Here is a 25384-nt window from a genome sequence, read left to right as displayed (position 1 = left end):
GAATATGATGGGCATCTCTGCCAACTCTAAGTAGCTTCTTGAGTGACATTTTTTGTGGATGTGAACGAAATCAGCAGCTGTCATAAGGTTCAAGGCAGTAGAGGCTCAGGCCAAAGATGGCCATGTGACACATTTGAAAATGAAACTCGAAGGCTCAGAGTTTCAATAAACTTCTATCGAACTTCTTAACTTCTGAAAAACAGTTCACAGACAGAGTTGCTTTTCCCATTCAACCAGCCAGCTCTCTGAGTTACCTTGTTGAATTACTTTCTTGTTTCTGTGGCTTCTTGCTTTCCACATGATTTTCTAGTGAGTCTTCCCTTTCACTTTAGGCTTCCATGTCACACATCCCTACTTATATTAGTAACTCCGAATATTTGATCATCTTCATTTCTCTAAATTCTGACAAGCTATAAACACAGATATTTACCTCCCACATTTTCTCATTATACTTTCAAATATTTTACATCTAAAACCAAAATACATACCAAAAAAGTACTAAAAGAAAGAGATGAGTCAGTTGACTCCATTCAGTGAGTGACACAAAATAGGCAATTTTTCTATTTAATACAGTCTGGTCTCTTCTGATCACTAATACCAGAAGCTTCAGAGGAGAAGGTATAATGCACATAATTGTACACCAATATAATATGGAAGACCAATATAATATGGAGATCTTTCTGACCTCAACTTATCCATGCCCTGAAACATGAGGATTTAAAGCCATGTCTATTTTGTTTTCTACCTAATGTAACTGAATAAGTTATTCTATGTTCATATAAACATCTGGAATGAACTTCTAACACCTAAGGAGGAAATAATTGAAATTGGCAATCCTACTGCAGGTTAGTGATAGAACATTTTTGTAGCCTTTAGCAGAATAGGACATATACATATAGACATTTAAAATGAGAATTCTTCATCAGGGTAGTGGTGACTGCCATCTGTTCTCTGAATATGATGAGCGTAACTGCCAATTCTAAGTAGAGGTGTGTATATGTGCAAGCAGAAGCAGACAGACAACAGGCAAAGAGAAATGGTCAGAAAGCCAAGGAGACAGCAAGAAATGGATTGGAAATGTGTCCCTCAGAGAAAGCACAGAAAGAGAACTTTTTTGGCAGATTTCTTGATGGAAAGAGGCTTGGAACTGCAAGCAATGAAATCGCTTGGAAATAAAAGGATCAGCCCCACTATTTTTGTTTAGATCTGGGAGGTTAAATAATAATGGGAGTTTGGCAACTGAATGTGCAATAGGAGGATCTGTAAAACATGCAGGACTATTGGACGCTGGGCCATACCTAACAGTTATTAGACAATGTAATGTAGTTGTAGCCATGTCGGTCCCAGAACATTAGAGAGATAAGGTGGGTGAGGTAATATCTTTTATTGGACCAACTTCTGTTGGTCAGATAGACAAGTTTTTGAACTTACATCCCCACTGACAATCATAAGAAAAAAGGAATCAGCTGACTGGACACCACAGAGAAGATGAAACCACACTGTTGCTTCATGAAAAAAATTGATTGCAAAATCCTTAACAAATATCACACCCACCAGAACCTCTCCACCACCAAGAGGACAGCCTGAAATCTAACTACCAGATAATGATCAAAACAGTAGACAAAAGGGGTGCCATTGTAGTCCTCAACCTTGATGACTACGTTAACGAGGCCAACCAACAACTCTCTGACACCAGCTACTATAAAGAACTCAAAGGAGACCCCCACCTCAATTGCCCAGAAACTTAAGGATAACATCAAAGCATTCCCCCAAGCAACTGCAAGAGAGACTCCACAATCTCATCCCCCACGAACCCACCCTACGGACCTACTACATGCTACTCAAGAAACACAAACAAGTGAACCTATTGTCTGGAACTACAGGTCTTGACCTCTGTTCCATAGAACTCATAGAAGATAGGAAGGTCCAACCTGCCACTCAAAGACCTTCTAACAGTTGTTAGGACAGAAGCTGAACCCCAACAGGGGACTCCAGTCCTGGAACCTGATTGGCAGATTGCTGGGGATCCTGATTGGTTCACAGTTTCTATCTAAACTCAGCACAGGAACAAGAAGTTGTCCACACAACTGGGATCCACCTGCTGTAGACTATGTGCCTCCTGCTCTCCTGGCTTGACTTCCTGGCATCTCAGCCTGGTTTCACTTCTGACATCCGGCTTGTAGTTCCAATCTCCAGTTTGTCTCCTGCCACTGATCCCCTGATATCTCCACTCAGCCTAACTCTGATTATTGATTCATGGGTCTGCTGTCAGGTATGTCTCCTGCTTCTGATCTCCCAGAATCCTGACCCAGCTGCTCTTGACTCCCAATGCATGATTGTGGATCCCGGCTCTGACCACTAGATCTTGCTGCCCACGATCCAGCCGTGACACTCAGGCAGATCCATTGTATCTGGCCAAGGCACTCTTACTGAAGGAATACTGAGACTCATAGAAGCCATACAGAAACCACTCACCACACAAAGGGCCAGCTTCTTCCAGGACACGACTGACTTCCTCCACAATCTTTGCAACATTAACAACCTACCTCAGAATACCATCCTCTCCACCATGCGTCACTTTCCTATACATCAACATCTCTCACAATGATGGCACAGCTACCTGCCTCAAATATTTACAAGACAATGGAAAACCTGCAGATATCCAACACAAACAAGTTGCCAAAAACTCATCCACACCAGTTTTACTTCAACAACAAATACTTTGTCCAAACCATGTGAATAGCCATCAGTACTAGAATGGCTGCCCAATATGACAATCTCTTCATAGGCTAGCTTGAAGAAGAATTTCTGGACAAATGCACCATGAAACTAATGATACATATGAGATACATTGGTATTCAATGGCATTTTCAATGGTATTTTCATCCTCTGGACTGATGGCTTAAACATCACAACGTCAATAACCACCACCCACCCATTAAACTCTCACTCTGGAACACTTCAACACTAGCATCAACTTCTTGGTCACTATTGTTAGAAATAATCAAACAGGTTGTCCTGGGGGTGGATTGGGGAGACGGAACCCTTTATTGCCTGCTCGTTCCACCTCCATGCCGGGAGTGAGCAACGAGGGGGTTACTTTACAATTCTTTTATCCATAACAGTATGTAAATGTATATATTTTCAGCAACTCCCCATAGACCTTATTTGGTTACATTGACACCTATAAAATGAGTATTAACAACTACATAATGAATATAATTATACCTGCCCGTTTGTTGTTTACACAATTACCATACAGAGGTCAGGCACATCACCTTAAAACCTATACATTTTACACTAACAGTCTTTGAAGTAAAGGCATGCCGGGGGAGAAGGAAGATAATGCTTTCTTCCCACCAAAAGGCTCTGCACAGGAATGGCGATAGACCCATCCCCTGCGCAGATGGCCAGAAATAGAGGAAAAGAAGAGAGATAACCGACTCTAACTAAAATTCACACCAATTAACAGAAACAAGGTTTGCCCTTGAATTGACCCCGTTCCCTGTAATTTAGGCCTGACCACTTACCCAGCTTTAACTCTTTACTCTCCTACAACTATAATCAGATTCAGGAATAGAACCCTACAGACAACTGTATACAAGAAACCCATGTATCACCACACCTATCTTCATAGATCAGTAACATCCCCAAACACACCAGGACATTTTTTTTCTACAGGCAGGCACACAGAATGTGCTCCAAGGAGAAAGTTTGGGATACACACCTTAACATACTGAAAACCGCCTACAAACAAGGACACCACTCCAAAGAAGAAGATCACATCATGGAATGGACCACCCAAATACCCTGAGAGAACCTGCTTCATTACAGAAATAAAATTCCCTCTGACCGCACAGCTCTAATTGTCACCTACTGACTCATACTGGTATAATCAAACAGCTATGACCCATACTCAATGGGGACCCCATCCTGAAATAAATCTTTCCTGAACCCCAACTTCCAGCCATCAAATACCTCCCCCACCCCAACCTCTCCAAGCTCATCATCCAATGTAAACTCCCCACAGACCAGGACACTAACTCAAAAGCGGCGCCGGACCTTGCCAAAACAGATGCAAAACCATCAGACATATCTCTGCTGCTATGATGAACACCCTCTCCCACCACCAAAAGATGGTCCAATAAAAGTTATTACCTCACCCACCTTTTCTCTCTAGTTATTAGACTGGACAGACATGCTAAAAATATTAAAACTGACATGCCTTCACCAAATTTGCGGTCCTGCTGATTTTATACACAGATCAAAGGCGAATCTTTGGATCAAAAGTATTTTAGCAGGAGAAATTCAAGGGATCCTCAAAACATGCATCAATCTGATGGGTGCTGGAAAAGTTCAATAGAAATCTGGGGGTTCAACTGTCCACCTTTGTTGAGCAGCACCAACAGGACTGAGATCAGCATATCCCATTCTTTTGATGGCTATAGAACAGCAGTCAATGAGAGTGCAAAGTGCACCCCAGTGTTCTTCATATTTGTGCATGAACTAAGGACCCCAGCAAACCTCTTGTATGGAGTCCCTGAAGACGAACAAAAGGAATTTGATCTATTTGGACTACACTGGAACCCCACAATCCAAAAATGAAAAAGAACAAAAAAACAACAAATGAAAAAGAACAAAAAAAAGATAAAATTAGCTTCCGATAAAGTGAAAAAGACTATGATGTGAGGTCATATGGAGAAACTTTTAAAAGTGGGGACCCTGGTCTGTTTCCACAATCCTAGGAGACAGAAAGGTAAGAGCCCTAATCTGGATAAACCTTTGGAGGGACCCTCTACAGTACTGACGTAAATAAATGGAATGGTATATAGGATACACTTGGGTCCCAGGACTAAACACAAAGTTATCCATCTCTAGCTGTAGAAGGGGACAAGATTTCAGGGGCTTGGCTGTTCCCTGAAACTATATATGTAGCTGTAGAAGCTGAGATTTGTGACAGTAATGAGATCCCCATTAGAACAAAATAGGAAGAGTGTTGCAGACAGCAGATTCCACCAAAACACTGGACATTTCTCAGGGGCTCCGTGAACAAGGCCCCTTGCAAGGGGCTGGAAGAAAATCAGGCAAGGAGAGAAAAATTCCAAGTAGATTTGGATGGGAGTAAAATCACTTTGGGTTGGTGATGTGAAAACACCCTGACAGAAAAACATCAGGTAAATATATAAATAATCAATCTTGTAATATATGTAATTTGTAAATTGTTTCTTTTTTTTTCCAGTTTAGGATGGGCCATACAAGGATTCACCATTTTGGACTCAGTTGGGGCAATGAACCAAGGGAGCATTGCTATGGTGGAGGTCAAGTGAAACAGCATTGAAGTTGGTCAATGTGACAGCCACCTTTGAGATAGGATGAATGTAAGAGGCACTTTCAAAAGTTCTACGTGCTGTGCTGTGCTTTTAGGGTGGGCCACTTTTGCCAAACTGCCTCACTTCTATTTAATTCAAATTAGCCCAATCCATCAATTTAACATAAAACAAATGAATCAGCTCAAACTCCAGAGCTTGCAATCTTTCTAGTCTCCCTACCAGTTCATTGGAGGAAGCCTGGTGTGTGGTTGGTGCCCGGTGCCCTCTCAGCCTCTTCTGCATCTTTTTCTCTCTCTGCTCTCCTTCATTTACAGCTGGAATTTTTTTCCTTATTCGTCCCAGCTGGGGTGCTAGTCTCCATAATTAGCAGCTCTGGCAGCTGGGTCTGATCAGCCTGGTTCTGCCTATGTTCTGTATGGGGTTTGTAAACCCCATTACAGGAAGTTAAGTTCCTTTATGGAGTAAGATCGCTGAAACAATAGTGGCCACCACCTAAAACAAATGCCACATGCAATGCTGGTTAGAAACTGAGCTATGTGGAGAAAGGGGGTTTGCAGGGTGTTGTTTGATGGAAGGGTGTGTGTGTGTGCGAGTAGAAGCATCCAGAGAACAGGCAGAGAGAAACAGCCCAAAAGTAAAGCATACAGCAAGAAAAAGACTGGAAATGTGGCCCTGATGGAAAGTGACGACAGGGAGCTTCTTGGGCAGAGTGCAGGCTGGAAAGAGGCTTGAAACTGTAAGCAAAGTGACTGCCTCCTGTTTTATTCTGCATGTATTCTGGGAAACAGAACTTTGTGCACATTCTTTGTAAATTAACAGGACTTCATCAAAATAATACCAAACTCCATCATCAATTTCTCCTCCTAATGGAAAGTACCTGCAAGACCCCAATATTGGTGTTGAAGTAAAATGCTTAGGCCTTAAACTTGGGTCAAGAAAAGTATGTCTTATGGGTAAAGTGAGGGGGTAAAACAGAGAGTGAGACAGTGTAGAAGAAAAGAATATAAACAGTGCTGGAAAAATATCAACTGTCTTAGCTGAAAATGCTTGTACTGCAGTTTGTCTATGTCTGTAACCTTGACTAATGATAAGAAGAATGACTGCTGTGATTCTAACACTGTTATAAATATATGTTAAAATCTGCCTGAAGGTGGAGACCCTTTACTGACCAGAAACAGCTCTGCCAGTGGCTCTCCCCTTGCATATGCTTGTGCTTTTATAATAATAAAAGAGTCTAAGATCTCTGATGAGCCTCAACTAAAATGCAGAGTGAAGCTTTGTGTCTTCCACATTGGCTAACGAGTTGGGCCAAAATGGGTAACACCATAGAAGTCAACAGGATTACTCATGGTACATAAAATTACGCACATGTAAATCTTTCCAGGATTGGGGCCTATATGTTATTTCACTCAAGGAAAAATGTTTTAAAAGTTCTTTAAGCATTCTAAAATATTTGGTGAAATATCTAAACGAAATTGAAAGTTATCTGAAAAACCCCTCTAAAATGTGCCTGATCCCTAAAATATACCTTTAAATAAGATATTCATCCCATGTTATTCTCAATTTTTTGAAAACACTACAACTCATACAAACCTTTTGCTACATGTTAATCATCATATGTATTACCTCACATGAAACTCTGGCAAAAATAGCTTATTTATTTTACTGACATGATTCCATCCTTAGGTGTTAATTATGTAACCTTTATGTCAGATCACAGTAAGACCAGGTCCCATTGATGAATTAATCTTGCTATCTGACATAATAGGGCAACTCTAAGACCTGCATAGAGATGCAAAGCTCTTCTAGTCAGTGAGCCTAGTCTTAGGTGCTAAAACCCAGCATTATGATTAAGAACCAAGAATTAAAAAAATAAATAAAAGAGCCTAAAGTTATGATGATTATCGTTGAGTCAGGCTGGCAGGTGGGTCCAGTTAGCTCCAATCATGATATTGAGGGTGTGGGAGTATATTTTTGACCTATAGGAAATGAGAATAGAGGAGATTCTAGAAGGAAAACCTATGAACTTCCAAGCTCATTGAAAAGTTTAGACTGAGTTTTATCTTGTGATGCTGTTTCTGAGTAAACCAATAAAGTAAAAAACCAGAAGGGGGTCGAGGAGGTGCTTTTGAGCACCAGCTCAGGTCTGTGTATTATGTTGATGGCAAGGTGAAGACTCACGCTCATTCTCAAATGGAAAATAGTTCATAAATTAAAACAGACCTGTGTGGTCCAAGCTGTCTATAAGCTACTTTATGCAGACATTTCATAGCTCTCACATATTTAATACGGCTTCACAAGGATTGTATTATAGGCTTCCTGAGATTCAGATAATTAAGAACCTTTGTGTACAACAGAAGATCACATTCCACCAGAACCTACCAAAACATGGAGATTTCTAAACTTGGGAAAAATCTAAACTCTTTTTTATTTACCCATTTCTTCCTCTAACTCACAGCAAATGCCTGGATCTATTATCCCACTGTACTACAAACAAAACTAAAACCTCCTCCATATATCTGCTGTAATGGTCTTTTTTAGAGTAGGCATACTTTAACTTGATTATATAATACACCTATATCCTCCATGAGAGTCTCTACCTATTTTTTAGAAATAAATCTCAAACTGAGACCCTTATTAGAAACATTTAAACAAAAGAAGAGAAAGAGAAATGTTTATTTCCCCCACATTTTTTTTTCAACCAGCTCTAACCTATAAGGCACTGAAATATTTGGATACTTGTTTTCCACTTCTAGTTTTCATCTGGGATTAGAACCAGAAGTGCTTGAAATCTCACAACAAACTTTGTACTCTTGAGATATATATATATATATATATATATATATATATATATATATATATTTTTTTTTTTTTTTTTTTGTGGCAAACTCAACGTGGTTCAAATAAGCTGGAGGAGGCTGGCATGAATCTCCAAACTTTGGAATGTTTATCCAGAATGAACCCCAACTACAAACTCTTCAAGTTTCACCCACCAATGGTTTGTAGATACTTCACTAAAAACTGATCTGCTACTCGATAATACTCATAGTACCAGCTGGGGCAGGAATGGGATTTTCCCAACCCTCTGATTCTTAATTTAATGTTGTGTTTCTAACAAATATATCTGTCCTGGTGTCCTCCTTTATGGATAGTAGCCCATAAATAGTGTGTGTTTATTTATGCATGATACTGCCAACAGAGTCAGGACAAAGGCAATGTGTTTTTACAAATAACAAAGGAATAAATGTCGAGGCAAAAAGTTACACGGGGCACAAGATGTCCTGAGTTGAGTTAAATTAAAATGAGAAACATGCAATTTGGGATCAGAGCTCATCTCTGGTTCAAGCTGCACTGTTTAGAATATGTTGGTGACATCACAGCAGTTAAGCCTCTAGTTTACCAGACTGTGTAAACAAAACAAATATTTTTACTTTGTTCCTGGCTGTTTGCATGAGTTCCCTCCCTCCCCACAACCCTCATAGGTTTTATTGGCAATTTATTACAGTCAGCAGAAGACACCAAAGCCTTAGCAACAAGATCTTGTGATGTACAAACAAAATGCATTTAATTTGACTCAGTGTATTACAAGCATTATAATCCCTCTTCTGATTTCAACATGATCGACTAATCTCATCTGCTCAGGGGGATAAGCTTTGTCTCAGCCATGATGACAGGCTTAGAGAATGATAAAAATTAGGGCATTCTCACAGATTATATACTGTAACAACAGATAAGGCTTATGAATAAAGAATTTACTACAGGTGGTTATTTGTGGAAATATACTGGATTAAGGGGTTAATGTTAGAGAGGTACAATGTCATTTGTGGTTAAATCATAGATACACACAAGTGTGGGAAAATCTCTCTTGCCTGTGTAAACATCAGAGGAGATGAAACAACTGCGATGTCACATATTTCATAGCTTGTTTCACCAGCAGAAAGAATGACTGTGTGTGTTCACAATAAAAGGATAACCCTAGTTATCACTGTAAAAGTTCAGTTTGATAACTGGCTATAGGACTATGTTTGAGAGGCAAAAGAAATGGTCTGGGAGGGAAAGAGAAACACATTTGTGTTTTCCAACTGCGTAAAGTACTTTGGATTTGTTTGTTGTTATTCCTAGGCAAAGTGTTTGGATTCTTAAAGAAAATGTGGTGCAGCTGTGACTAAGAAAGTGCATGAGGTAAGGGGTAAACTCTCTAACCACTGAGCAAGACCATTATAAGCACACATCTCACCAACAAATGCTAGCCTTGGGTGATGAACTCTGAGTGCATTGCTGGAACATATAATATAACCTGCATTGTAGCAATGCAGGAAATGCAATTACATACCATCTACATGTTCCTGAGTTGGAGCCACATTCAACCTTCCTGGAAAAAACAAAAACCTTTTTTATTCTGTTAAGTTTAAATAAACTGCAGTGAAACGGTAAGTAACAATTCAGTTACTAATATTACGTGAACTTGTTGTCTTGGCTTTTAGAAATACCTCTTATGTACCATATTAATACATCATATTTACTGTTTTGCACTGTTACACTATGAGATTAACATCTGTGCATCATCATAGGATTATAATAGATTATTGTAATACAACAGTTCTCAAAGTAGTATTTTAAAAGGATGCCTCACAACTATACAAATAGTATAATAAACATAATCAGCACCTAGCACAATGGTGTCATGACTAGGGCTCCTGAATGCTATGATAATAATAAATAATAATAATAATAATAAAAGTCATCATCATCCCTAATTTTAAAAAAAATTGTCCAAATATTTGGTTCCTGAGCCCAAACAAACTTGAACCCCAAGTCTGTGAATTTTTGGATCAAGGTTTTAGGTTTGGGGTTATCTCAAGTTAATACAGTAGAATCTTATTTATTTTTATTACATGTCACAGTGGCAAAAGAAATCTGCCAATTAAATGGTTGTCCTAATGAACAGAAGATGACAAGGCAGGATGAATATATTATGTTTATAATCATTTACTTCATATACAGACCATTATTATGTTTAAAAACAAGACTACCAGTAAGTTTGACTCATTTAGCATCCATAATAGAGCTGGGAAGCTGCCAGAAGGGAACAAAAGGTTGCACATTGGGAATTTATAACTAACAATATCAATTCACATCTGTAACATACGGTGCGTAGATTTAGTTACAACCAACTTTACTGAGAAAGATTAATTCACCTGATCTTAACTAGAGAAGCAGAATATCAGTTTTGTTTCTGTAGGAACTCCACCCACCAAAATCTCCCAACAGAAGAAACTCTCATTGGCTGATCACACACCGAAGGACACTGCGAAGGACACCATGTCACTTCTGACATTTTCTTGGCTTGTATGACATCACATCACAATGCCATGATCTGAGGTCATGATGCAGCATTTTCCTAGAGGACCTTTGCTTTGAAGTTTGTCAGATACAATGACATTCAATTTACAGACCTCATGCATTGAAAACATATCTTTAGGATCTCTGTTTAATAATAAAATGGGGGTAAAAATTCAAAGAAAAAAATGGAATCCAGGCCATCACCTGATATGATAAAAAGCTCATATGTTATAGCAGACAGTGAGGTCCCATTTGATGGAGAAAGGGTGACAGATGCATTATAAATATAAATAATTGATGTAGCATTAAAATAACCAAAAATGCAATGGCATTAATTTCTAACATACTCTAGAAGCATTTTGTGAAATCTAAAGTGTGATGATGACAGAATTTTAATAGGCTCTCTAAAATGATTCAAGGACACTTAGTGAAAATATACCATTCATAGCATGTTAGCGTTTCACTTTTGTTTATACTGGGTATCATACATACCCATATTTTTATTTCACAATTGTGAATAAATCATATTTCTCACTAGCAGTCTCAAGAGCTGAGCCAATGATTCCCAAATATTTGCTGAATTGGAAGCTTTGTCAATCCCTCTCCTTCCCCACCATGGGTGAGAAAGCAGCCTCACAAAAGCAAGTGAGCCCAAATATTGGAAAATTTTGACCCTTATCCTTGTATCTGGCTGAGGAGAGGACAGTACAGCTCCAGTGGCTGCAAAAAGTGGATTTAAGCAACATCTGTGCTCCCACATTCCTGGGCCAGCTGTTTGTGAAGTCAGTCACAGAGTGTATGTTTGAGCTTTTTATTGGTTGCTAGTGGGCTCAAGAGGCTGATATGGCAGCTGAGAATCAGTGGGGCAAAGGAAAACCTTGGTCATATCCCTTATCTCCTTCCCCAGTAGAGATAGCGAAGTATTTGATGATCCCAATTATACATATAAAATGATGGGTCTAAATTAATTGTTGCCACTCAAGAAAAAGATCTTGAAGTCACTGTAGATAGTTCTCTGAAAACATCCATTCAATGTGCAGTGGCAGTCAAAAAAGCTAACAGAATGTTGTGATTAGGAAAGGAACAGATAATAAGACTGAAAATATATTGCCTCTTTATAAATTCATGGTACTTGCACATCTTGAATACTGCGTGCAGATCTGGACGCCCCATCTCAAAAAAGATATATTGAAATTGGAAAAGGAACGAAAAAGGGCAACTTAAATGATTAGGGGTATGGAAAAGCTTCCATATGAGGAGAGATTTATATGACTGGGACTTTTCAGTTTAGAAAAGAGATATCTAAGGGGTTATATGATAGAGGTCTATAAAATCATGACTGGTGTGGAGAAAGTAAGTAAGGAAATGTTATTTACTCCTAATACAAAAACTAGGTGTCACCAAATGAAATTAATAGGCAGAAAGTTTAAAACGAACAAAAGGAAGTATTTCTACACAGAACGCACAGTCAACCTGTGGAAATCCTTGCCAGAGGATGTTGTGAAGGCCAAGACTATAATGGGGTTCAAAAAAGAACGAGATAATTTCATGGAGGATAGGTTCATTAGGCAGGATAGGCAGGGATTGCTGTTTGTCAGAGGCTGGAAATGGTTGACAGGATGGATCACTTGATGATTACCAATTCTATTCATTCCCTCTAAAGCACCTGGCATTGGCCACTTGTGGAAGATAGGATACTGGGCTAGATGGACCATTGGTCTGACCCAGTATGGCCGTTTTTATGTTCTTAAGCATTAATGTCATTGTACAAGGCACCGGTAAGGTCTCATCTGGAAGACTGCCTACAGTTCTGGTTCCACCTAGTTATCACTAACAACCGGCAAAAATCATGCAGAGCTCAGATAGAGAATAAAGTGGGGGAGAGGGGATTGAAGTTCAAGTTAGCATATTGTTTGCTTTAAGGAAACATGGACCCAAATGTCACTTCTCATTGTATTTTTGTGCACTTTAAGGGCTGGGATAACAGGCATTCTTTTCCCAAGATCCTACCACAAAACTTCAAACTTCTAGTGAAAAGAGAAGATGGCTTGTTACATATCTGAACATTTTATTCTATCCCCTAAGGACTTTTGTTGAAGATATAAAATAAGTTCGAATGTCCATAGGGAATCATCATCTATATTTGTGGCAGGCAAGAAATTCCAAAAATGTTTAGTCTCTTTTGCTTCATGCTTCTGCAGAAAAGGTTGTATTTCCTTTTTCAGTGCCTATAATGTTTTTAGAACCTTCTCTTTACTGAGAACATCACAGTAGATGTTATCACAAACATCACAGTAGAGCAGCAAACCATCATAGTCTGCAGAAACTCCATCAAGGAAGCTACAGAGTAAATTATGCTGAAAAGTTAATGTTCATGATATTAGATAATTGACTAACTTCATGATAGCATTCATAGCATATTTGTCTTAAATATTTGATCCACTTGTAATACAAAACATTTGATAGAGTCATGGAGATTCTTGACTAAGTGGTACAATATAAAGTTTCAGTTGCCTTTCATGTGAAACAAATTCACTAGCACCCATCATCATCAATTTAATTTTCCTGATACTGCCTCCTTCATTAATGCAAGCATCTTCAAAATGCTTCATGTGTGAACTCATCATCTGTTCAGATCCTTTGCCTCATCAGGGTTACCATACACATAAAAGGAAGTCCAATATGAAACCATGATCATTGAAATCCCTGATGAAGACATGTATGTGGACAAGAAGAGTCATGTCGGAGAGTTGATTAGCAGCCATAACAAACAACTCATTTCACTTTACTGAGGAGTTGCCTGCCATATGTGATGTCATCATCTCAGCTTTGGGACAACAAACATGCAAGCAAAGGGGACCTTTCCAAATTCACTGGGTACTTCAAGGTTTATCTTTCCTTGTAGTACTATATCAGTTACTGCAGGGATATATTCCATTATTTCAGAGTCTACAAATGCTCCTCATATAATAGTTGGCCAATATCAAAGAGAAGTGGATGGGGTTATCCTTATGTATTGTTGAACACTGAAAGTCTTTTAAAAACATCTTATTTTGATGTATTATAGACACACTCTAATAAATCAGACAAATTCTAGATTTTTTTGATGAACGGAAATCACCAAATACAGAATTTTATGAGGACTCACATTTTTGTTTTCTTCATAAAACTTCATTCCAGATATTAAATGCTCACTGGTTTGATTTTTTCTGAAGAGCTCAGATTAAAACACTAATGCTGGAATTTTCAAAGGAAGTTAGCCTCCCAATTCCCATTAAAATTACATGGTAGTTGGACATTTTACTTCCTTGGTCTCCTTAGAAAATCCCAGTGTTGTTTCCGCCATTGTGGTTTGAACTAGTCATTCTCAGTCAGTCTTTACTTTCAATTGTCTAATCATTTTGTCAGATTTTATAAATGATAAGTGTATATATGTTTGTATAGATATTAATTATTAGTAAGAGACATTACTGTAGACATCCCATAGACTATATAAGTAAGGCAATGACCATACTAATGGGCTTGCTACTAGGAACAATAAATAGATAAAAATAAATATGAGCCAAGACACCTGTATTAAACAGTATAAATGTATAGTGACAGGAAATTAAAATGCCATCATTGACCAAGAGTTACTTCATGTTGATATCTGAGACACTACAAATCCTCCTTATATTTACCTGGAAAAATTATAAATGTATAGTATCCATTGGCAGATGTTGAATTTGTAATACGTATGTATAAACAGACTGTTCTACCATTTTTCAAAGCTTTAATAAAAAAAGAGTACGTGAAGAAATCTGCTCACATCGAATCACATTTTAGGAGAATTCTAAATAAATATGGGGCTCTCCCTGGTTAAGATCAGAAACAAGCCTGATAATCAGCCAGGGGAATGTTCATCTCTGTATTAGGACTCTGGCAAGCTCTAGTTCTGACCCTGCAGCTCTTCTGTGAACCGTTCCATCCAAGTCCCTAGGATTGGGTTTTGCTTATCTACATTTTTTTTGAGGGCTCAGGAACTAAACATGGATCTGGCTATCTCTCAGCACCCTATAGAGAATGTGTATGTTATATATGTGCTAATGATCTGATTAACTGGACAGACAAGACTGCATTTTTAGCACAGACCCCGGTGAAAAACGAGTCCTTTGTCTCATTCCAAAACAAAGACAGTGGTACAGTGATGCAGGCTTGGTGACATACAAAACTTTAATTTTCATCATAGTGACAAATACTGAATAAGCACAAGCATCAAAGCGTCTGGGAGAGCTGGCTGTAAAAAGTCCCAGTTAGGTTCAAATGTGTTAATGTGACATATATATCTGTCCCCTAGGAATTGGACTCAGAACACCAACTCATTTCATATCGGCCAAGCAGCCATCAAAGGCGCAGGTTCAGGCAATACAACTGAGGTCAGATACACATAAGATCCTTTATATCCCTTTACCCATCTCCTGAAACATCTATCTTCTTCATGCGGTATTTTAAAATATTTCCAAACCTCTTCAGAGAGAAATCACAGAATTTCTGAACATCTCAGATGATCTGTCAACAAGACTTCCACAATTTGGAACAATGGGGGAAGGAAAGTCACGCATGTCGATATCACACATATCATATCTCATACTGTCAACAATAGAAAAAGCTAAGGAAAAAACTGGAGGACTCCTGACAGAAGGCTATAGAATGGTATTTTTAGGATATCACCTTCCATATAATTTCCTGAAGCCCCTATACAGCTGGTATGTGGATTTGAAGGCAAATGTATATATTTTTTCCTTTTACTGACTTAAAAAAAACAAACAAACCAAACTTCTAAGTCCTCCTAAACATGATTGAACATCTTTTAGGGTCAAATTCTGTCTAGCCTTTAAGCAACTGCAGTGTGTGAAGGGAGCAAGGACCTTTTCCTCTCTTGCTAGTATGTGAAAGGCAAAATAACAGGCCCCTGCATTTCAAGGAGAGCTACTACTCCTCTATTGATGAGCAGTGACTCAAAGGATATGAACAGGGGCAGTGATGGCAGGACTACCGTGTTCTGCCCTCATCCCGCTAGCCTGCACTCCCGGGGTGGCATAGCAGAGAAAGCAATCCTATAACTCCCTTCTCACACCCAACGGCCTTTTGCAGCAGGAAGGTTGCGTTTGCCTACTGGAGAGCTTGAGGAACAATTCAGTCACTGGAGTAGAATTTACCCTGAGTCCTGTGGGGCAGGGCTGCTTTTCAGCACCTTCATATGGGCTGTGGCTCTGTGACACAACTAAGCCTGCAATCAACAGCACTGAAAAATGAAATAATAGAGAACCCATGCATAGTAGCTGCTACTGTTTATCAAGATTAGGTCACGAAGAATTGGCAAGTTGACTCTCTTTATCTGAAGAACATTTTGCAAACTGTGGATTGTGCATGATAAGCAAATGCCAGGTGAATCTAAATTTGATCTTCAAGAATGGGTTGCAAAACAGATGTTTTTGAAGGCGAAAAACAACTCTCAGACTATGTCTTATTTTCCTTTTTCCTTTTTTCTTTATTTTGTGGTTTACTTCAGGCATAAAACAACACTCCCTGCCTCCCTGCCCCAAACACTGAGGAAGTTGTTTTCAATTACAATTGGTTCTACTGACAAGTTACTTGTAAATTTCTTAACATATTAATGTATCATTAAAAGTTACTGGTTATAGCTGATTTATTATGTGTTACAAACTTGCATGACATTAAAGCAATATGAACTGTCTCCTTCTCCCAGAAATGAAAGGAAAGTCACCAGAGTGGAGCTAGGGTTGTATATATGTTGTTGCCAAGTGTACAATCATAGCACATATGTTTGGCACATGGGGTCACTAGCCAATCTTCAGTGTGCCAACATAATTACTTTGCCAAATGTACAGTAACTGCAAGAAATTAATTATATATATCGTTTTAGTGATGGATATATATAGATATAGATATGGAAGAGGAATATCCATCACTAAAACTAGTACCTAAAAAAAATTAGTCATTGCACAGAACAGAGACTGAAGCACGGATTCAGGGCAACAGCACAGAGAACTTCCATGATTCATTTAATATAATATTTTCAAAGTAGCCTCAACCTAGCCTCTATATTTGCTTCAGCAAAGTTTTGTGCACACCAAACCTGTATTTGCATGTGGGAATTTGTGCACATGAGACAGACTGCTGATTGGTTAATTATCTCAGAATAGATGTGAAAAAATTGCAGGTGCAAAATTAGAGACAAAACCAAAATTGGCCATAGCAGTGCATTTTTTGAAATGATTGGAGAGACATTTAGAACTATCACCTCACAAACATTCATCACTGCATTTTAAGACCCTGTTTCAAGGCCAGGAATAGATACATTGGTTCCATAGTCAAAAGTGGAATCCCAGCCCATCCATCCGTCCTTCCTTCCTTTCACTCTTCCACCCAATGCCTACTAAGTTCCCATGGCACATATGGCACAAATTTCCACATCGAAAAGCGTACATCTGCAATTACAGGATTTCTAAATCATGAAAGCCAGGAGAACAATGTGCCTCTGTGGAGATGACATGGTCTAGAGGGCCTGAACAAATCCTGCCAACCTTTGTCACTAACCAGTTTTTTAGTAAAACTGCACATAGGCCAAAATTTTCAAAGCTGAGTTCATGAGGTTAGGCACCTAAATAAAAGTGGCCTGGTTTATAAAGGCAATGAACTCTTGTAGAGCCAGTTGAAATGAATGGTAACCGTGGATGCTTAGCACCACTGACAAACGCTATTATTTAGGTACCAAAATTCTTATTTAGGCACATATCTTTGGGCACTGAAGTTTCTAAAAGTTGACCATAGTATATATGCTGCTAGTACTTTTCATATTTTGTTTAGTTAGATCTCACAATACCTGTAAGAGGTAGGCAAATATCATTATTTCCATTTTACAGTTGGGGAAATTGTTAAATGAGTTCCCAGCGAAAGTATGGAATTAGGGACCATATTTTCATATCAGTTATTGAGCAGAAGTCCCCATTGAAATCAATGAGGAGCTCATGATGGTATGATATGGACATATGTGTTCTGTCTCTAACACCGTGCTTGCTCCACTAGATCTCTGTGCATTTAAGCAAGCCAATTAGGCCAAAATTTTCATGTTGGGTACTTAAAATTAGGCACCAAAACATATGGTATTTGGTCAATTTTCAGAGCCTCTGAGGCTGAGTATTCACAACTCCCATTGGCTCCATAGATTTAGGGACCCAACTTTGGGAACATTGGCTTTTGTTTCTGAATTAACATATTTCAACATGTAACAATGTATATCTGAAAGGAAGGAAGGAATCTCTGATTAAATTGTTTGTGGCTTATGATTTAAAACAAATCAATGATACCATACATGAAAAAAAAAGATCAGCGGCAATTTTTTGAATGTGAATTCTAGTGCTAGCGAAAAGTGCTTCATCAAGACCTTGTAGGCAGAAATGCTATATTTACCCACAGGTGGGTACAGCACTGCCAACAGCTGTGCAGCTTTTCCCAAACAATGTGCCTCAACTGTGACTCGAAAGGACCACAATTAGAGGTAGGAGAGTAGTTTAATCTTCATGCCCATTCAATCCTTGGCTTCTCTGCTGAGCCTGCCAACCGTTGCCAACTGCAATGGTGCTTTTTGTGACATGGACAGTTGCCCACTAGGAACTGGACTGAGACTACAATCAAATGACATTATTTGCAGTCACTATTGCCCTGGAAAAGATTTGAAACAAGGAAATGAAGGAGAGACTTTTCCTCCTCCAACCAACCCTTCATACCAATATTAAACAGTTTGTTTAATAATACAGTATTGGAAGCCAAAGTCCTCACTGGACTATCTAAAATCATTTAGATAAAATGTTCAGTTCTTTTAATTCCTCTGCCCTGCCCAGGTCATTTGATTTTTTTATTTTTTTATTTTTTTTTTTTTGTACCTTTCAATTATATAACCTGGGAAGACAAATCACACAGTAAATAATAGCCCAGCAAATTCAGTTAGAAAAAATGTTCCACTCTCTAACAGGCCAGGGTGGAAGGAAGGATGGGACTTCAAAAGGAAAAAAAAAAGTAGTAGTTAGGGAAGTTACTGTCTATCTTGTGATTTTGCAGATGAAGAAACTTTAAAAAGAACATCCACTTTCACAATCACTGTCTGTTCAACACCAGCTGTTTCCCATGTAATATTAGGAGCTGTCTGCTGCATTTGTCCCATGTTGCAAATTTGAAAATGTGGCTACAATACATTTAAATTTACATAGAGCTATTAGTTATTCAGCATATAATACATAGAAGGGGACATAGGAATTATGAAGCTATATTCAAGAGAGGTAGCTGACAAGTTAAAAAAGCAAATGCCCTGCAGGCCAGATCACCCCCTTCTACAGAAAAAACTCCACGAAACTCATTTCGCGGTGATTTCATTGCACAATTCGCTCTGGGGGGTTGGGGGGGGGAAGGAACTATGGTGGGGTATTACAGTAGGGATGCCACATAATCTCCCAATGCTTGGATCTTTGGGATCATAGAAAGGGAAGGCTTCAGGGTGGTGATAACAGCTTTCCCTGCAGAGATAGCTGCTTGCTCTAAGCAGAACCCACATGGCCATTGGTTGTGCTCCAGGAGACTATTCAACAGATATGCACTGCAGACTCATAGAGAGGTGATATATTTCTGGGATCCATTACATTCCACATAGAAATGTAGGTGTAGGTTAAGGGTTTGGTATCATGGAGAGTGACACATCCTCCTGTCCATGTCCCTGATCATCAGAGCTTGCCAGATACATTTGTGGCGTAGGGAACTAGACATGTCAAATGCTCCTAAGGTGTCAGAAGCTCCTTCTAGGACTGGGTGGCTCCACACTGCCTCCCACAGGGGCCAATGCTTCTAAAGTACAATCTGGTGCTGGGTGTGATACAGAGAAACTAATTTCTGCTGGGCTCTGAATTAGATACAGGCTCAACTGTTGACAAGGAGGGTTGGGGGAAGGGGAATCAATTACCACCCTTATATAGGCATATTCTATTCTTGCCCTATTAGTCCTTCATTTTTGTTATTTTATATAAAGACCATCCCCTGCCTAAACATTTCTAAAGATACGGGTCTAGTAAAAATATGATCCTATTGCATGCCGAGTACTTTCTGGTGGCAGATATATTGAAAGAACTGTCAGTCATGCTGTCCCACAATCTCATTTGCTCTTGGCCTACGTATAACAATTGAGTGCATTAGTTCTAATTATAAACATGAAATCCCATTTAGTCCTGTTTGAGATGAGATGGATATATAGTAAATACAAGTCTATAAAAGGTATTTGAATCAAGATGCTGATGTGCAACTGTTACCTGTTTAGGGGTTTCTTTGAATAAAGTTGGTTTCTAAAGTGAGAGAGACGGGATGTGAAGGTTGCATTGTGAAGTAGTAGGTTCAGGCAGGATTATATAGTTAAAAACATAAGAATTTTTACTACACATAGAATGATGGTTAGGAGAATATGGAGTCTTCAATTTGTTTAAAGGGAATAAAACCTGAGGAAAATGTAGCATGTATATATATATATCTATCCCTAGGTATTTTCATTTGTGGAAAAACTGCCTGAATCTGAGTTGTTTAAGACTGTGGAAAAGAGACATTTAAAACTAAATTGTACAAAGCTCTAGAAATTTATTCCCAGACAAATTAAGTTAAGATCAGTCATTTAGGATTGAATACATAATAGGGATGTTGTAATTATCCCCAAACCAAGATTTAAAAATTCAGAGTTAAGGTTTAACTCGAAAGAAATCTAAACACCCTTAACTGTGCCTTGAAGTGACACCATCTAGGAAAAGAAAATTACACACAAAAAATCTAGTGCATCTTTAATTGTCAGTTTTTTCTAATATGGAACTAAAAACACTTTTGTGCATAAAGGCTTTGAGATAACTTGTAAAATATGTGGCACAAGGTTCTGGAGATGGGTTTAGATTTTAAAATGCTATACAGGTAATTTTAACAGATTTAAAATATATTAAAATCCTGTGTGACACTGCCACTCATACAGGCGCAAAAAGCCTGAAACTCAGGGAAAGTACCTTAGTTCCACTAAGCAGAGCAGGGAGGCTGCAGAGAGGCCATTAAGGGGAACTTCACACGCACTGTGCCCCACAGAGCAATGTCACATTTCAGCTTTCTCCAAGCAGTGGAGAGAGAGGGTGGGGAGGAGCAGTGAAGGGGGGCCTGAGGAGGTGTTAGGGAGCCAGGATTTCACTCCAAGTATCTACTTTGATATAATGAATGTAAAACACTTAACTACAGGGCTCCCTTTGGAGGTCTCACTGCCCATAATGAGCCAGTGTCATCTGCACAGTGATCACGGCACCTATTATTTGTATCATTCCTAATAAACCTTAATATTATGTTAGCCAGTGCTGGTGCTTTAAAAACACAGAAAAGATACAGTCCAACTTCCCATAAAATAGTTACGCTTGCTGTAGCTCATATTAATATTTTCTCCATCCTTCTCTCAGTGAACTCTTCTAACTAATACATTTTTGGAAACTTTGCACAAATTGCTAAAACTATTTTTTTTAACAAAAATAAATTACTCAATGGGTTCTTACATTAGGACTTACTGTGATGATGTCACTTATGATGACTGCTTAAAAAGAGGACTTATTACATGCATTGCTTAGCTATCCTGGGATAATAGCAGCGAGAAGGAATTACATACACAGAGAGACAAGTACACACTGTTAACATAATACCACATGTGTCTGTGTTGTGTGCTCTTCACTTTCACAGGTAACATAAATTTAATCCTGTGGGGCAGGCTTTGAGGGGAAAAAAATCTGCATGGTTTCTAAGTAGTGAGGAAGTCACCTGACCTGTTGATATTGCAATGTCTTTCCTCGAATTAAAGTATAAACGGATCCCTCAGAAAATATCTCAAATTTACACATTAAATTGAAACTATCTTTGATAATAAATCAAAATGTTAATTTTCTTCTGAAAGAGTTGAAAGAATGAAGAGGATCAAAACAAGAGTTCTGTGATGCATAAATCTGAATGGTGAATTCCTACAGTATATTTTATCAAGCAAGAAATCTCTCATTTGTTTCTGACTTTAAACAGATCTGGATTTTCTAGCTTCAGTGCAGTCACCATTCAACTGCATTGTACAATGGGTAGAAAAACTATTTGATAAGAAGCTGTTTGGTATTATCAGCTCTATTTTTAATGAGTAGAAAGGATTTAGTTACTGTGGATAGTAAATACATGTGTTTACTTTGTATCTAGGCAGTATTGTACAGTTGCTAACCTGCAGTATAAAATGAATGTTCTTAACTATCAACTTTTTACATACATACCACTCATCATGCCTTGACCCAAATGTAGGACAAAGACAGATGACGAGAAAGAGTAGGAAATTTGTAGAATGAGGAACTTAACACCATCTTCAATAACATTTCTTGTAAGTACAGTTTCATGATTTAGCACTACCGAGGAAAATACAGTACAATAGTAAAATAGAGAGTGGATGGCAAAGGTCTGTGGTATGGAGGAAAAAGTGCAAGGAACATGTTTCACTCTGGGTTTTTGTAAGTGCTGCACACATTTTCACTGCTGTACAAATTATTAATACAATGAGAGCCGTTCTTTTTAATGAGAGACTATTGAGAATGGGAACTCATTTATTTTCCAACACAGAAAGGTATGAGTTTTACAGTCATCACCCTCTCTTACTTCTATAACAGAAACAGCCAGATTTTGCTCTCAGTTACACCAGTGTAACTCCAACAAATTAAGTGGAAAGATTCATCTTTCAGCATAGATAGGACCAAACAATATTTGAACCATGTGCCCAAACTATGCTATTACAGAGTTGCAAAATCCAACTTCCATCTTCGAGGCCGGATAACGTCTGTTACCTGTGTCACTTTGAATTAGGCATTGCACAGGGTGTCTGAATAAAATCTATATTATCTGGCAGCTTATAATATCAGAAAACAATACGTGAAAACATTTTATTGTTTCTCAAAAGCAGGTTCTATTTCACAACAACAACAGAGTTAAGTGGAAACAAAATCCAGTGTACACCACAGCAAAATGTCCCCTTTAACAAATAATAATAAAATAAGAAGCAATAATTCTATAGATTTTTTCAAACAACTGAAAACACTTTTGTATTTTATCAAAGTATATGGCGCTCATCCCCATAATATCTGAGCACCACACAATCATTAATGACTATAACCTCACAACACTGTGCGGTGTGGTAGGGAAGTATCATCATCTCCGTTTTACTGAAATGTAAACTGAGGCACAAAAATACTTACACAAGATCACAGAGGAAGTCTATGGCAATCCTGGGAAACTGAATTTAAATCTCCTGAGTCCCAGTCAAGTACATTAGCAATCCTTCTTCCCTCACATGATTTTCTTTTTTGTTAAGTGCAAGTACAATTTGTTCTATAAAATATCACATTTTTACACATTAGAACTAACAGATCTCATGGGAGCAAGTTAGTAAAGGTGTTTGACTGTGCAGGTATATAATAAGGGTCATGGAACAGTTTTGTTAAATTTCAGGGGTGAAATCCTCACCCCTCTGAAGTCAATGTGAGTTTTTCAATTGTCTTCAATGTAAACAGAATTTCACTCCAGGTCTTAATTCTACTATGAACTACTATAATTAGGAAACTTTTTCTTGTTATAAGTAATCAAGGTCTGATTTTGATTGGTTTCTAAGATTTGACATTATAGATGGGGCAGGTGAAACAGATAAATTAAGTGACGTGCTAAAGGCCACAGAAAATGTCGGTGTCAGAACTGGGACTAGAAACCAGACATTCCTGGCTTCTAGTCCAATGGGTTGGAAGCTGGGCTGGGTAGGCAGGCTGGCAGAAATCTGTTATTACTGGAAGGTGCTAAATCTATATATGAAGGTACCTTGTGTGGTAGATATTATCTGTATTCCATAGAAAAGCATGCAGCAGCTCTTTGCTGAACTAAACAAAAACACAGTTCCTTGCTGTACTGTACCCTCCACTTCACTTACCTTATCCAAGCGGACAGCCCTCAGGATGGTGTTCTTCAAACCCTTTTAACAAGAAATGCCATTCAGGGAAAAAGTACTTTGATGAACAAGTTTCAAACTAAATGTGAAATGTTCCCAGGGGACAGAACTACTGTGCTATAGCCTCCAGTGCTTAAACTGTACATCCTAGCCTTCCCCTAAATGGAACTCAGTGGTTCTTTCTGCATTATATGCCTGAACACTATGACTTAATAAGCAAGTAAACAATAACAAATATTAGTTCAACAAAGGTGGGGCAAAATTATGGACTGCGGTGGGGAGTACTGTGCTCTTAACTCTGCGCTCTGAGAGCTGTTCTAATTTACGCATCCTCCCATGGATTGCTAAGAGGCTGCTCTGCAGTGGCAACCACTCATAATCCCCATGCTAGGGAAGTTTTACTCCTATGTCCTGCCTGCCCCAGACCCATCCCTCCCAATGGCAAAGTTTGTGGGAGCGTCTCAGAACCCAGCCTGCAGCTGTCTATATCAATTCTACGTTTGTTTCCTGTACAGTTTCTCTGACCAGACCTAGAGCTTTTAGAGCCCCTTTACACTGTTCCAGCCTTTTACCTAGCAAAACGGGGCCAGAGCTGGGCTGAGAATCTCCGTCACTAAATGCATGTGTTTGAGACTTTACAAAAATTACGTTTGAAAATGTACCAATACAGCCCTGGAGTAATGGGCCACTGTCAAGGCCGAATGCACTTCTGCATGCTTATTTCAGCTTTTTTGTTTTGTTTTAGGTTTTCAGAATAGCAAATTTCCTCTCTCTATAAGAAAAAAAGAAAGAAAGAAAGAAAGAAAACCTGTGCCAAACAAACAAACAAACAAACAAAAAGGTATCTAGAGATATTATGTGTATTAGCTAAAATGATAATGGAATGGGGATATCCACTACCCGAAGTGCTAACTTTATCAAGTTATCTCCAACCAAAGCTTTCAGAGCAGGGTCTGATAACTGAATCCCCTGAATGTGAAAGGTGTTCGGAAACAACAGGAGGACATGCATCCTTAAATATCAGTGAGAGTTGTGGCAGCAGAGGTGGCTTTAGCGTAGGTTTATGGGTCAACTGCACCCACAGAAATCATAAAACTGAGCATGTTCAACCTGCGTGATACTGTGACCCTGTGAGGTAGGTTACAACAGCACTCACTCAAACCCCTCTGTCTTTTCAATTCACTCAAAATGTTCGTGGATTTTGGTGGTGGTGGTGGTTGGGGTCAACTAAACAAAACCCCAAAATAACGTTCACTTTTCCTCTCCCCTAATTCTCCCTGGAAATTTTCTTCAGACTTCAATTTATCAGAAATTTTACTTTAATTCAAAAAGAGCCATTTTGTGTTGGGAACGTCTTCTCATTAAAAAACTGTGACCAGTTTTCTTCCTGGGAGTACTCAGAGGAAGGAATTCCATGGGAACATTGTTTATCCTGCAACTCGGGGAGCCCAGTCAGGTTCTGCTGGATTCAGGGAGAGCCCAAAACTGGAATTAGACCTTGCATACATACTTTTATAAGCCCAGATATGGTGGATCCCTGATACTAACAGACTTATTCTTTCAGTCTTGAAAGCAAAAAGCTGCAATATTTGGGGCAGTTATAGTTACTTTTGTTACACTTTATATTATGGTTATATTTGTA

Source organism: Emydura macquarii, unplaced genomic scaffold, assembly GCF_026122565.2.
Source record: "Emydura macquarii macquarii isolate MOO-44397 ecotype Brisbane River unplaced genomic scaffold, CSIRO-AGI_Emac_v2 contig_431, whole genome shotgun sequence".
NCBI classification, from domain to species: Eukaryota; Metazoa; Chordata; order Testudines; family Chelidae; genus Emydura; species Emydura macquarii.
The sequence above is the reverse complement of the archived record's forward strand: the minus strand, read 5'-3'. Positions refer to the sequence as shown.